The following is a 14,304-nucleotide window of genomic DNA, read 5'->3' as shown; positions in this document are numbered from 1 at the left end:
TGTAAATATATATTTATAGGTTTTGTTTTCTCGGCCACAGCTGACCTGCCCGACTTTAAGTAATCATGCCTAGGCATACTTAACTATACACTGCCACATAATAATAATAGTAATAATCATAATAATAATAATAATAATAATAATAATAATAATAATGACTTTATTGGATGACACAATTACTGATAGAACCAGTAGTTCTCATTGTGGTCCAGTCACCAGTCGATGGTGACTGTTGCAGCACCTATGGCAATTCATGGTAAGAATTGATTGCATTTTCCTCCATTTTTCTTAACTCCAATTCATAAATTGACAAAATGATAAACTCTACAAGTGCATGAACAAATGTCATTTTGTCATTAGGCTTTACTTCCACAGAACTTGATCCTCAGATCTTTAACACCTTTTTCATGTCTTTGCCAATGCAGACCTCCCTGCTGGTTAGTAAATATGCAGTAATTTTATGTATTTTATGTCATTAATTTTATTGTGAAAACAGGGTTTTGCCTTCACAAATGAACGGACGGACGGGGACAACTCTTAAAAACTCTTCTGGGTAAAGGCTTTCCTTGGGGGCACTCGCTGGCTGCGGGAAGGTAACCGGAATCTATTACGGCTGCTGACTATCCTTGAGAGAATGACTAACGACAACAGGGTTGGCTCCAACGTAGATTTAATCTTCAAGCTCGACTACAATTTTGACCAGAACGGACCTGGCCAGGGCTGGTTCGACCCCGTTCTCTTCTCTCTAACTTTCTCACCCAACTTAACCGCTAAGCTTTACAGAACAGTCCTATTTAAACCTAACGTACATGGATAACGTAATGCCATGAATAATCTACAGGATCATGTAATCTATTACACTATTGGCTAAGTAGGAATTTCGTCTTTTACAATATTAATTACTTTTAAAGAGTTCCGGTGGATAACAGTTACACAAAAGGACATGACAGGTGGCTGTTACAGTTTAACACTAATAACAACTGCTTACGGGTGACTAAAGGAGAACTGGTAGTGTTTACGCTTTGCTGAACCAAGTTTTCTACGTGGAAATTGCATTTTTTTGAGCGTAAGCATGAAAGAACTCGATACTAAAAATCACTAAAAATCCTATCGTTACATTATGCACTCTTTCATTCATTATTTTGATAGAATACTATAGGAGATTCAACTTGATGTGCATCTCATTCATGCATTTTTAGCAATGCATATTGAACCTGTGGTTAAATTGCAGGTAGTTTAGATGATGGAAAAAGCTTAAGGCAGGTGATTTCCAATGTGGAATCATTTTATGGCCAGGACATCAACAGTCCAATATAGCAACAGTCCTTGGTGGAGCTGCTATGGCTTTCTGGTACCAACAGCTTACCAAGTTAGTTGGTGACGTTCCCCTAACACTTGCCGTTGGTTACCCTGTGTCCAGGAAATCCACTGCTGTTGAGTGTGCAATGCCATTGTTCAATCAACAGGAATAAGCATAAAAAGGGCAAATACTATTATCCAAAAGGAAAAAAATACATGTTTTGAATAGGATCTAAACTGTATATTTGGTTAGGATTTGTTATCCTTTTCTTTTCTCATAGAAATTTGCAAGAGGTTAACTTACATGTATGATGTTACTGAGATGTTGACATTACAACATATTAGCAAGCATTCAATTACTTGATGCAGGCAAAGAAAGTCACAATGTCAAAAGACACTGTTGGCAGTACTGTGCAGATAATATCGGTCACCTATTCCAAACTGATCAAAAGCTTCAAAAAGCTAAAAATGGGAGATGAAGATTTTGAAAGGTAAGGAACGTATTGCTGTTTGGAAAGTTCAGGTTTGTCCATCAACTTTAACCTAGAAAGAACACAGATATTATTGTAAAAAAGGAGTAAAGTTGAGAATATCATATCACTCTTCTGAAAACATTGCAGATAAAACTAAAGCCATCAGCAGTGATGCTCAATATATGGCAATCAACTTACAGTTGCTGCTAGCCAAACTGTGTTCATTGACTTTTTTCGAAATGATGAAGGTTGTAGTATTATTTACAAAGTTGATGTTCCCAAAATTCTTTTAAAAGTACATACCAAGCAGGAATTAACAGGCAACAATACATGGCTTTTGAGAATTATAAGTCAGCAGGTAAATTAATGCATGGCTTAATAACTTCGAAAGGTGAGCAAAATTATTAGGTAACAGTAATGTGAAAATACAATTTGTCTCAATAAAGATTATTTACTGGAATGCTTCCTATCCCATTTGGGAAAAGAACAATTGGGAAAAAGTGAATAGAGGAGAGGTTGGAAGGAAAGTCTCAGCTGGAGAATTTGCTGAAAGACATCCCCAAGAGTGTGTCAGTAGTTCTGAAACTACACAATAATTACGAAGGAAAGACTAAGGATGTCCTTTTTAACGCCATTCAGGACGTTGCGGAGGAAATGGAAGTAGAAGTCAGGAGTAAGGCCAATTTTTCCGCTTTGCTGTTAACAACTGGAAAGGTGAGAAATACACTGTAGAGCTAATTAGAATGACTACAATGTATGTCAATATGGCGAGCAACATTATTATTTGAGACCTCAGGTATCGTTCTTGTTTATGCTACAGAATAAAAATAAGTATTTGCTTCCGGTACTAATAAGTTGTCCTTGCTTGCTTCAGGAAATGACAAAGTTTTTGTGCTTAACAAAATGCCAATGAAAACTTCTCAACGAGTGTCTACATGTACTGCTTATAGAACCATCTGTCAGAGGTCTATTTACCTTGAAGTCACTGAAAGTAACAATGTTATTAATTAACAACACCAAGATATCATATTTGTAAAGTGTAATCATATCTTGTAGTGCAGGTGATCATTGTTAGCAGCTGACGACTGAACTGTCCAGTGACACTGAAATCTTTCCCATGTACCATAATAAATTATGTACACATCATATGCAGCACGTATCACTTTAGCTTTGACGAAGGGCTATTGCTCGTCAGCTTTTTAATTCCCTTACGATGATTAATTCACTTCATCAACTCGTTTGATGTATTGACACCTGCACCTTATGACAATTGATATGGACGGTTGGTTTATATTGCTTATAGTCATAAAGTAGCTTCGCATTATTTTGCATTAAATCACACTGGTAGCAGATAGTTTTTTTAACTGAAAAAATTCATTCAGGGGCCAGTGTAGCTCCCATTGCGTGCCTACGTTACATTAACATCTAGGAAATTGACTATGTGCTTGTGCAAGCTGTTTTTCGTGCAGACATATTTGTTGACTGCAATGGTTGTTTATGTTGAACACTCCGACTAAACAGTCAGTGAGTTTTATTGTATTTCAAGTTAATTTTAATTTTGCCGCTAAAGAGTAATTTCTTTTCCTAGAAAAACCAACGTTACATCACTGAAATTGCTGCAAGGGTTGAGTTTTTAATTTCAAGTTGCAGTTTTGCAAACTGCGTAACAACAACCAAGAGTTCTGAAATCGAACGTTCAATTGGATTTCATTACCCCTAAATCTTTCAGTGACTTTGGTTATGTTTGATTAAAGAATCAATCAAACTCAATCTGTGGATTGAGTTTTGATTAAGTTTGATTGACTTTGATCAAAATTCTGTTCAATTTTGTTCAATTAGCTATGCCGGGCATTCTCAATGAAAAAAAAAAAAAGATTGACCATTACTCATCAGAATGTGGGAAAGGGGCGAAAAACATTGAGGTTGCTTGTTATCAAAAAGCCTGTGGGATTCCCACAAAAGCCTGCATTTGAGGACATGTCCCCCATGTTCCAGGTCACAATCAAAGTCACAATCTGTATCATGGGATCGATCAAAATGACGCAAGCCCCAAAAAGAGAAGGATTTGCCTTCAAATGCCTAAAATCCTTCCTCGTCAAGTACTACAAAAGTAAGAGCATCTAACGACCATCAAAAAGGTTATTTAGCAAATAGTATTGATTTCTGGACAATGAAAGGAGCGATTTGAGAATACCCAATGACCAATTACATGTCTGCTTATCTGACTTGTGAAACGAAGCCTTGGAAACGAAATTACGCCTAAACTTACAAAAAGGATAAGGATCTGTGTTTTCCACAAATGTGGTGGAGGAATACCAGGGGCTTTTGTTTTTATTGTCAAATTGATTGAAAACTGCATGTTGTATAAGCATTTCATTCCTAGAACAGTGTTTGAGTTTTGGGTCCTGAATTTTTATTTTTGAACTCTGCACAACTCCTGGAAGGCTCACATAGTATTTGCAAACCCTGGCTACCAAATTAATAACAATTTTTGAAACCTTTAAATTAGAAATTTGAATTAGAAATATATTAATTCTACCCATGTCTGGGTTTCAGTGGTATCAGGAGTGTGGAAAATTAGGACTTGCTCCTCAAAGAATTACAAAATGGTCCAGGAGAAAAGTAAAATGACAACAAGTAATTTATTTCCAAAGTTGCTACCATTTTTGATGTTCGTAAAGAACTAATTTGTGACATACGAGTTTCCACTCAGTCTTTGCAATGAAGTGGTTAAGGTTGAAATTGAGGAAGGAGATCACAGTAGCCTCCACCATGCCATTGATGTGCTCATGGGATTATTCTAAATTAACTGTTGAGGTCAAGCTTGAGCCAGGTGCTGCAGAACCTCCCACTGTTAAAGTTAAACGAGTGGTGCATACCAAGGAGGTTATTGCAGAACAACTGAAAAGAGAAATGGGGCTGCATGATAGTAGAGGCAAGCGCTCACGTTCACGTTTTTTTTATATGCAAAATGGCCTGCCCAGTGTGATCAGTTAACAGCTGAAGATTCTCGATGTCTGTTACAATTTGACAAGCTACAGGCTGGAGTAAAGTTGTTATTTAGAAATGAGGGCCATCTCCTTATCCATTCCAGATTATCTGTCCAATTTACAAGGAAATTGGAGTGTGAAGCTCAATGAATTGGCTATGGGCACTATCACAACACTGCAGAGAGAAACACCTTGAAGACTCCAAAGGCATTGACATTGACAACTTTATCACTCAAAAGGAGTTGGATAAAGAAGGTAGACTTCCTGAAGGACTGGTCTTTACAGACAAAATGGTAGCAACTCCACAGGTCAGAGCAATGGTCCTGACCCATGACATTTCTCAAGGATACTTACATGAAATGTAGCATTTTTGAAAATAATGAAAATCTTTCTGTTCCTTATTGGGAATCTTTTTCAGGAGTTTGTAAGCTGCTGTAAAAATGTTTTAATGCATGATGCATTTGTCACCATGAAGAACCATTCTTATATCGCTGCCTGTACTTATAAAGACTCATCAGAGTAATTTTTTTTGCGTATGAATGATGTGACATGATTTGGCATTTAATTTATATAATTTTAGGGTATACTTTCTTTACTTTTTTTAATTTTTGTTATCACAGTATAGTGTGGGACCCCAAAATGCCGAAACTATTTTTGTGAAAAAATGAAGATTGTTATCCCAGTGTATTTATCTTACAGTCAATCTGAGATTTTTCTTTGACATGAAATTTTGCAATGTGGCAGTGCATTAATCCAGTACTTATTGACAGTCTACGTTAAGCAACTTACAACTTTCATTTCCAATTTGCTCAAGCAAGTTGACAAGTTATGTTTTGACGAGTTCTGGTGTAGATAAACTGTCCACCATAGGCCAATATTATTAGAAGTGGAATCATCTGATCGTATACAAAAAAAATTAAATTCTTATGCAAAGGGCAATAAATGTTGGAATATTCTGCAGCAATATTGCTAAATTCTTTCTAAACAATAACCAGTTTGATTGTAACACCTTGGACCTGGTATTAGTGTGGTCTTTACCTCCCACCTGTAAGAACATCATCATATTTACATATTCAGTGTACATTCCAGAACTTGTCACAGAATTACATTTTTTTTCTTTTCTTTTAACTGAAACCAATTAAATGTACATGTGAAAAGTCATTTAGAATTGAAATTTGTTGATCAATTATAAGTTCATGTGAGTGCCTTTAAGGAATGTATGTGACAGAAATTGAAGGATTTTACTTAGCCTACTGGCTAAATAAATTCATCAGTTCTGGTATTGTTAATAGACATCTGATCTGTCACAACATGGATACCTTTCTGACTGAACAGTTCACTCAGCCCAATCCAGACAGAAACTGGGAACATTAGCCAACTCTGTTCAGCTATTGTGAATCTCTTGCAAAAGTAGCAGCAAGGAAAGGATACATGTTCTACCTTAGTGGTAAACGCTTTGGCCTGAAAAAGCACACAGACACAATTGCTCCAATACATTCATACTGCAATCCTGGAACATGTATTAGTTATAGAACCATCTGTCAGAGGTCTAATTACCTTTGAGTTACTGAAAGTAACAATGTTATTAATTAACAACGCCATGATATCAAATTTGAGTTCAATTTCCCAATTTGCCAAATTATGAAAATACTTTTAAAGGAGCCCAATTAGATAGTTCCAAATGCGTATATTCTACCATTATACTATGTATAGCATTTGTTCAAGCTGTCAGCAATGATGATCTGGGTGACATGACAGAAACTAACGTATGTCTATATGTCCACAGAAGTTAAGTCTTGTTGGGCAGGGTTTAAACCAGTATGGATGACTATCCTCGTAGATAATAAAAAATGTGGACTGTATTGCAGCTGCTAGGGTCGTGTTTATAGATATGCTTTCACTCCAGTTCTTTACATGTGGAGCTGCATTATTTGCTCCATTTTCTTAAGGATGATTATCTGTACTAATGCCTTTACTTCATTTGAGTTAGTCACAGAAACTGATGTTCAATCTTTTAGGTATTACAGCATATTGGACTATTCAGTTCTTACTGGAAAGAAGTCCTTGCATTCTTCAAAACTCAGAACGTATTGGCAGTTTTGAAGGGATTGAGGCAGTCCAAGGAAACTATGTCGCAGATGATGCTAACTTTTAGGAAGCCCTTGAAATGTTGTTCATGGGTGCTGTTTCCCATCCACATGAGGTAAGTTATGTTGTAGGCATTATAAATCCTGTTTTCTATATTTTTTATGAACTTATGTTACAGATATTCGGCTCAGATTTCCAATTTCCGCTTGTGACTTAAACATCTTGTAGTGCTGGTGATCATTGTCAGCAGTTGACAACTGAACTGTCCAGTGACACTGAAATCTTTTCCATGTACCACAATAAATTATGTACACATCATATGCAGCGTGTAAGACTTTTGCTTTGATGAAGGGCTACTGCTCTCAAAACATCAGCTTTTTAATTCGCTTACGATGATTAATTCACATCATCAACTTGTTTGATTCTGTTTCTCCTATATCCCCACCAACGCACCACCAGTTTCTTTGCAAACTAAATCTGTTTTCCATTTGTAAAACTCACAGTTTAGCCCAAGAATGACGTACGTATTACATAATTGCTTTAAAATTGACTGTATAATTACCCACTGGATAAATTATTTCTTCATTTGAAAACTTCCCAAAAATATTTTAGTTTTTATAATTGGAAGTACAACTCTAAGTCCTGAGAGCCATGACGTAACAAAATAGTTGTAGTGCTGGCTAAAGCTGTGTAGCAAAATTTTTAGTTGGGCAGTTGGGCTGTCACGAAGCCAGGTCTCCCTCGACACTTTGACTCCAATTTGTTCTATGTTTGTTGCCTCACTTTTTGCACATTTAAAACACCAAAAATCCTTAAAAGGAATGCTTGTTATGCAGGCTTTGGTGATATTTGAGATAAATAAACTGATGAAGGGTTTATTAGGGCAAGAATAGTCTGGCTGATGTTTTTCTCTTGACATTTTCAGACCAAGAAATTTCTTAAAGCGAACTACAATACAACAGGCTGTTCATATGGAGAAGTTGTGGCAGTAAGTTTAGCAAAAGCCCTCCAGTTTTCAAAACTGAAATTAACATCTGCTGTCTTGACTCATGCAGTACAAGCTAAAGCTGTGGGATGTACAGGCAAGAGCATGCGGATTAATAGCGCGTCATTGACCTGTGTGGACATCTGCAGACAAAGTGTTCCACAAAGGCTACTGGATATTTTAGACAAAAAAGGTACATGGGTTTACAACTTATCTGAGCTTTGCAAAACCTATCATAATGTTGAAGGCCTTGCAATTGAAGTGGTGACTTTAATAGTACTTGACATGTCTCTTTTTTGTTTCATTCAGGGGCCAATGATGAAACTCTTCTGAATTAAAATAAAGCAGGACAAGAAACGGTAGAAATTAATGAAAGTAACTCAGAGGGCCTCTACACGTATTCCTGAGGTTAAATAGATAGTGAATTCTTGATGTCAAGTCCAATTCGTAACACTAGATTTACCAGAATTTAAGTGAAAGGCTCATAAATGCAAAATGCTTTGAATTGAGGTAATTTCTGTTAGTGCGAGGATCACTTTCTAGTAAGAATTCCGACATTCATACCCTGTAGAGTATTTCCCTATGGGGAATCACAGTTCCTATGCACAGATTGAGACAAAATTCAATTGTTGATGATAACTTGGGTATTTCATGCATGAAGGTGATAATCAAAGACGTTGACCATTTAGTTTACTGCAGTGAACAAAATGATCAACAAATGAATCTGACGTTAAACGAATGAATCTGAAGTAAAAATTTTAGCAACAGCGTCTTCATCTGCGGGTAAAAATGATTTTATAATGATTTGCTCGGACGTGCAGTCTGTTCATGAAATTGCTATAATACCTGCATGTTTGAAATGAAACAACAGTCTATGCATTTTTATCTACGGTATTGTTAACGAGCCGAAAGAGTGACACTTCGGTGATCAATAGTTATTTTTACTTTAAATTCTCAGTAAGAGTGAGAGCAGTTGCAGGCAAGAGCATGCAGTCGATAGCTTATCATCAATCTATGTGCACATCGGCAAAAGGTTCCAAAGAAGGCCACTAAATATTTAAGATATAAAATGTTAAATGGATAATTTATTTTGAGCTATGTAAAACCTTGATTGCTTTTTATAGCAAAGAGTAAAGAGCAAAATGTATTCAATACAAATCAATGTTACAGAAGAACACAAGAGCAGCATGGTATTTGCCAATGCTAGTAGTGAAAGGTGCCATTATGGAGGAGAACCAATCAGAATCAAGTATATAGAAAACGTGACTTGGATGGACCAATCAGATTTCTGGATTTGCACATTCCTCTCAATCCACCATCTTTAGAACCATGGCAACGCTTAAGTGCTAGTTTCATAAAAAACAGTATCCGTAGGGATATGAGTCCAAAGCTCATCCATTTGAGCTATTTAATCACCACCCAATTATGTTGTGTAAAATAAACCGTATTACAGTTCTTTTTACAGGTTTTCGTTTTATGCTTTTAATCTTCAAAATTACATACACTTTTGAAACCATGATATACAGCTTTGTCCCATGGATTTGAAAAAGTACAATTTAAGAAGCTTAAAATTTGATTAATGTAGTGTTCTCGATTAAAAGGTTGATGTGAAGATGAGAAATTGTTTTCTCATAAACTTGTTCCATATTTTTGTAATCGTCTTCAGTTTTATGATCAATTTTTTGACCTTTTTCACAGTTTTGTTTTCTTGGTACTTTGGGTCATAATGTCATTAGCAACACTGTCCACTCTCTTACAAACGGATTTAGGTACAGTTGAGTCTCTTCAGTGGAAGGGTTAAGCATGTGATATTTGGTGATGATGGTGTGAATATACCACAGTTGATTCGTCCAGATTGTTACAAGTTTCTTCATTAGGTTCAGCCGTTTGATCAAAGTTTATCCTAAACACTGCAGAGTCGTCTTTACCAGGAATGGTGAGTAAATAGGTGTGCTCTACCTTTGGTTCCTTGTTGTGGAATTTACAGCAGTAAATTTGTAGATCTACGTGCAGTTGGAATTCTACATCTATGCTTTCCACGTTTTTGGTTTATATATGCTGATTTCTTACATATTTATAACCAAAAGGGTATGATTGAAAGGTGTCTAAATAAATGACAAGCTTATGAAATACAAGTTTGTACTGCTTGTTTTGCCGAACAGTTTTCATTGTTTTGGTGGGTGGATGTCTTACAATCCTATGAGGATTGTTGAGTGTTAATATTCACGGTTGATCTTCCAGTTCTATTATTTCATTCAATACTAAGTTTTTCATGCTTCTGAAATGAAGGACTTGTTGTCCACACTCGTTGAGTGTAAACCCTCTCACTTTACAGCATTGATTTCCACATTGTGTTAGGTACGCGTAATTTTTAGGTACTGCAGCCACAAATTCGGTAAGGTAATCTACATTTTCTAATTCGCTCATAAAGTTTCCCAAGTAATTAGAGGTTGGTAATATTGTTCCTGAAGACTTGTGAGTGAAACTCACCGAATTGGTGTCCATGTAGAACACTCCTTGTAAAGTGTCAAGGGCATGGTATAGCATCTTGTAACTGGTTGCAAAACAGGCAATGAAAAATCACTTGTCTGTTGTCTTGAATAATTGTAAAGAATTCAATTGCTTTTGTGCATGTGGTTACTTGTGTTTGGCTGGGATGTTAACCAAACGTACCCCAAAAGGAGTTAAGGATCAATTTGGCTAAAGAGCATAGTCCTGGGTTCTTCTGTGCCTTGTCATAATCGAACTGGATGCCTTCATGTTGCATTTAGTCTTGCAAGTAGTTTCTCTTCTTTTCTTCACTATTGCACTCAGCAGGCCATCCCGAAGCTTCTTCTTTCATTTTGAGAAATGTTTTGATGTAAGTTTGAAAAAGTTCATTAGATTTTTCCTTGAAATGCCATTCTTCATAAATGTAAGGGATAATGTACCCTTTCCGACAGCTTCTACAAGTTCTATTGTGGTACATGTTCCAATGAGTGCTTGGTTGTTGGCTGAATGATTGCATTGTTCTGTCCTGTTTTCAATCTCCTTTTCAGTGCATTTTTGCAAAGTGGGAACAGAAGTTTGGACCCATTTCTGAGGGGCAATACCAGATGTTACAGATTGCTAGGGGGTAAAATTTTACATTTATCAGTCTATAAAACTTGGAAATGTCAACTGTGTTTGGCTGATCAATGAACTACAGATGTCCCATGGGATATCAACATTTAATGCTTGCAAAGGGATACAACAATGTGTAATTTGGTCATCATCATCTTGAACTTTGTGATAGAATTTAATGGCATTGTTTTTATCACCAAAGAAGGCTTCCCGCAGATTGCGCAGTGCGATAATGTTGAGGTTATCCACAAATAGTCTGACTTGCTCATTGTTCTTTTTCAATTTATTCCGTTCAAATTGCCACATTTCATGCACGTGGTAACCCAATGCAGTCAATTGACTGGTTTATTCTCTTGTTTCTTCCCATGCATTATACCTAGTTTTGTTTAGGTGATTGGGGTGCTTTTGGGTGCAGTTGGGGAAACAATACACACACCCATGGTAGAAACATTCTTGAAACTCATTCATTGTATCCATTCACGAGAAATTTCTTCCTTCCATCTTTATGGACTATGCCGTGTCCATGTTCTGCCGAGATAATGACGAATTGATACACAAACTAGTACAATTTCAAACAGTTTAAGTTGATCAAGTCCATAGGGACCGATTCGTACGTGAGCTTCTTCATGCAATGCTCCTGCCAAGGTCTCTTGCAGATGACAACGAGAGTCCAGACATTCATCATCATCCCCTTTAACTTTGGCTACTACTATTGCCCTAGCACAGCAAAGGTCATCATTGTTTTGAATGCGAGTAACAAATAGTTCTGATTTTAGTAATTTCATAGAAGTCTTGCACTATAGCACATTATTTTTCAATTGCAATAGCAAGAAGTGTTCAAACTTGATTCTTTGTTCATTCTAGTTTAACTAGCTTCCATGGTACGCACACAGAGGGGACCCGAGAAGAGAGTTTGTGTGCGGTAAGTCGCGTTCGCCTCAAATAAGATAATTAACGGAGCACAAGTCAATCGAATATTGTTACCTTTTGTTACCCATACGCGAGTCTTTGACGCAAACAGTCCTAAGGTTAATTTTGGGACTGTACCTGTTTTGTTAAAATTTCAATCTTTTCGATATATTTGTTTGCTTTGAGCTTGAAGTCATCATTTCCAGAATAGCATGTACACTGACTGGAGGATGTTCACATGTATGGGTGCACACATCCATAAAACTCAAAATGGAAATTTAGTCTTGCGCTTGCTTATAAAATTGAAGTAAGTGGTTCTCTGTTGCATATGTTTTGTTTATCAGTAGAGGGCATATGCCACAAGAGATTTAATATCGTGTCTCACCGAAGGGACACTAGTGTAAGAAATACAAGGGAACATCCCTTGCAACATTAAAGATAAGAGCGTATATAAGGCTATACCCTTAAAACTTTTGCCAACTGTCTATTCATCCCATTTCACTGAGTGACTCATCAGCCGAAGACCTGAGACAGTCATGCAGTCACACTCATGACCAAAAATATGATCAATGCACAAGTTTAGCATCTGCACTAAGCGATATAGAGAAACTGTTGCAAGAAATTTAATTCAGCCAAAGACAACCAAAACAAGGCTTTCTTCATCTACAAAAGTGCTAACCTGGCAATCCACACATGGATGTACCACTTGTTAAGAACGTCAGAAATGCACACCAAATGAAAGATGTACTCCTCTCACATGACGGCGTCGGAGGGGTCAGAGTGGCTGTTACAGACTCTCTGGAAGAATCTGTGAGTGGCAAGCTGTGCAAGATAGCAGGCATAAGCAAGCTAAATAACTTCTGCTTTACCAGTGGAAAGCTCATTGCCTGGAGAGCTTATGCTCTTGGAAGTGGAGAGCTGCTCAACGTAGCAATGAACTCAGGTAAGAACTGAAAGACCACAAATGTATTATTATGATTATTTTGTGCCCATCCCAAGCAATCAGCTGTTCATTTTACATGAAGTTGTAGTTTAGCTTTGTAACATTGTATTTTTACCACTGTGTAAACACTGCCATGAAACTCTTCCGGATAGTGAACTTTACTAGTGAGTAGATTGAATCCTTTTAGTTTATAACATTACGTAAGGTGAGCACACCTGTACACGTGTGTTTATGTCCAGGTTATTTTTTGTATTTTGATACAAACCATTTTAATTGACAAGATCGATGTAACATGTGCATTTCCACTATATTTCTTATCCAACATGTTATGAAATGTTAATCAGAGGTATAGCAACCTACACAACAGGCCTCAGTTGTTCCGTAAAAGGTGAATAGTGCTATTCACTGGACAGTCCGGTAAATTACGATTTTTGATCAGACATTGTGAAGTTCAAGGGAATCTGCAACCATCCCTTCGCCCTTATTCTCGGATATGTATATTTTGATCTCCAACCACTCGGTATTGAGTGAAAAGTTAGCTCCCTTACAGAATTTCTTGTTGTTCTTGAGGGCTTTGATTGCGACAGTTTCATAACCCCTCAAGTTATCTCCATTTCCAAGGATGTAGCATTGGGTTTGAAATGTCTAAACAACAAAGATGTCACCAATCATAATTTAAAAGGCATGTACCGCTCAACAGTTTTAGATTCATAATGTATTCTGTTAGCATTAGTGAACCACCCAGCCTGGTGAATATAGCAAGGTGCATTCCACTTAAACGTCACGGCGAAGGTTTGGTAAATGTACGCCAAGATTTTTAAAGGATTATATGGAGAAAGGCAAAGGTCCACACTGAAGATCTTTGGCGTAAATGCTTCAGAATGTAGCCTAGGAAATATACTGGCATCGCTTGTTTTGAGGTAAGCGTCTTTCATCATTCATTCTTCATAATCTACAAAACACAACAGGTAAGTCTTCATAATGTATCTATTTAATCTCGTTGTTCAGGTTTGCTGCTTTACATGGGGCTAAGCTCACTGCAGCTTGCAATTCATTATAAGTATGAGTATACAAAATAAGGCTTAAAAAACAGCGGTAGCTTTAGATCAATTGTTTGGTTGTCTTCGGGAAGTACTTGTAAAGGTCACCTGATAAAACACTGATTCCCAGGATTTGCCATGTTGTGTAGTGTAGGCTTGAAGGCTTATAGTGTGTTTGCAGCTTTCTTGGACAATGGATTCTTGCATCATGGCAATGAGCCCCTTGTATGTTCAATGATAGAAACATCACAACCACCCTTGACTAGCTGGGGTAAATCGAAAAGCGAGGACACGTACAGAGTGTTCGTCAAATCCCCTGCTTCTTGGGGTTATGTGAAAGCGAGAAAACAAAATACCAGCATATGAAAGCCAAGTATGAGCAAATGAAAGCCAAATACCAGCATGTGAAAGCAAAATTACAATAAAACAAAGCCAAATACCAGCAAATGAAAGCCAAATACCAGCAACTCGACGT

The sequence above is a fragment of the Pocillopora verrucosa genome, chromosome 14 (genome assembly GCF_036669915.1).
Source record: "Pocillopora verrucosa isolate sample1 chromosome 14, ASM3666991v2, whole genome shotgun sequence".
In the NCBI taxonomy this organism is placed as follows: Eukaryota; Metazoa; Cnidaria; class Anthozoa; order Scleractinia; family Pocilloporidae; genus Pocillopora; species Pocillopora verrucosa.
Note: the sequence above shows the minus strand (reverse complement) of the source record.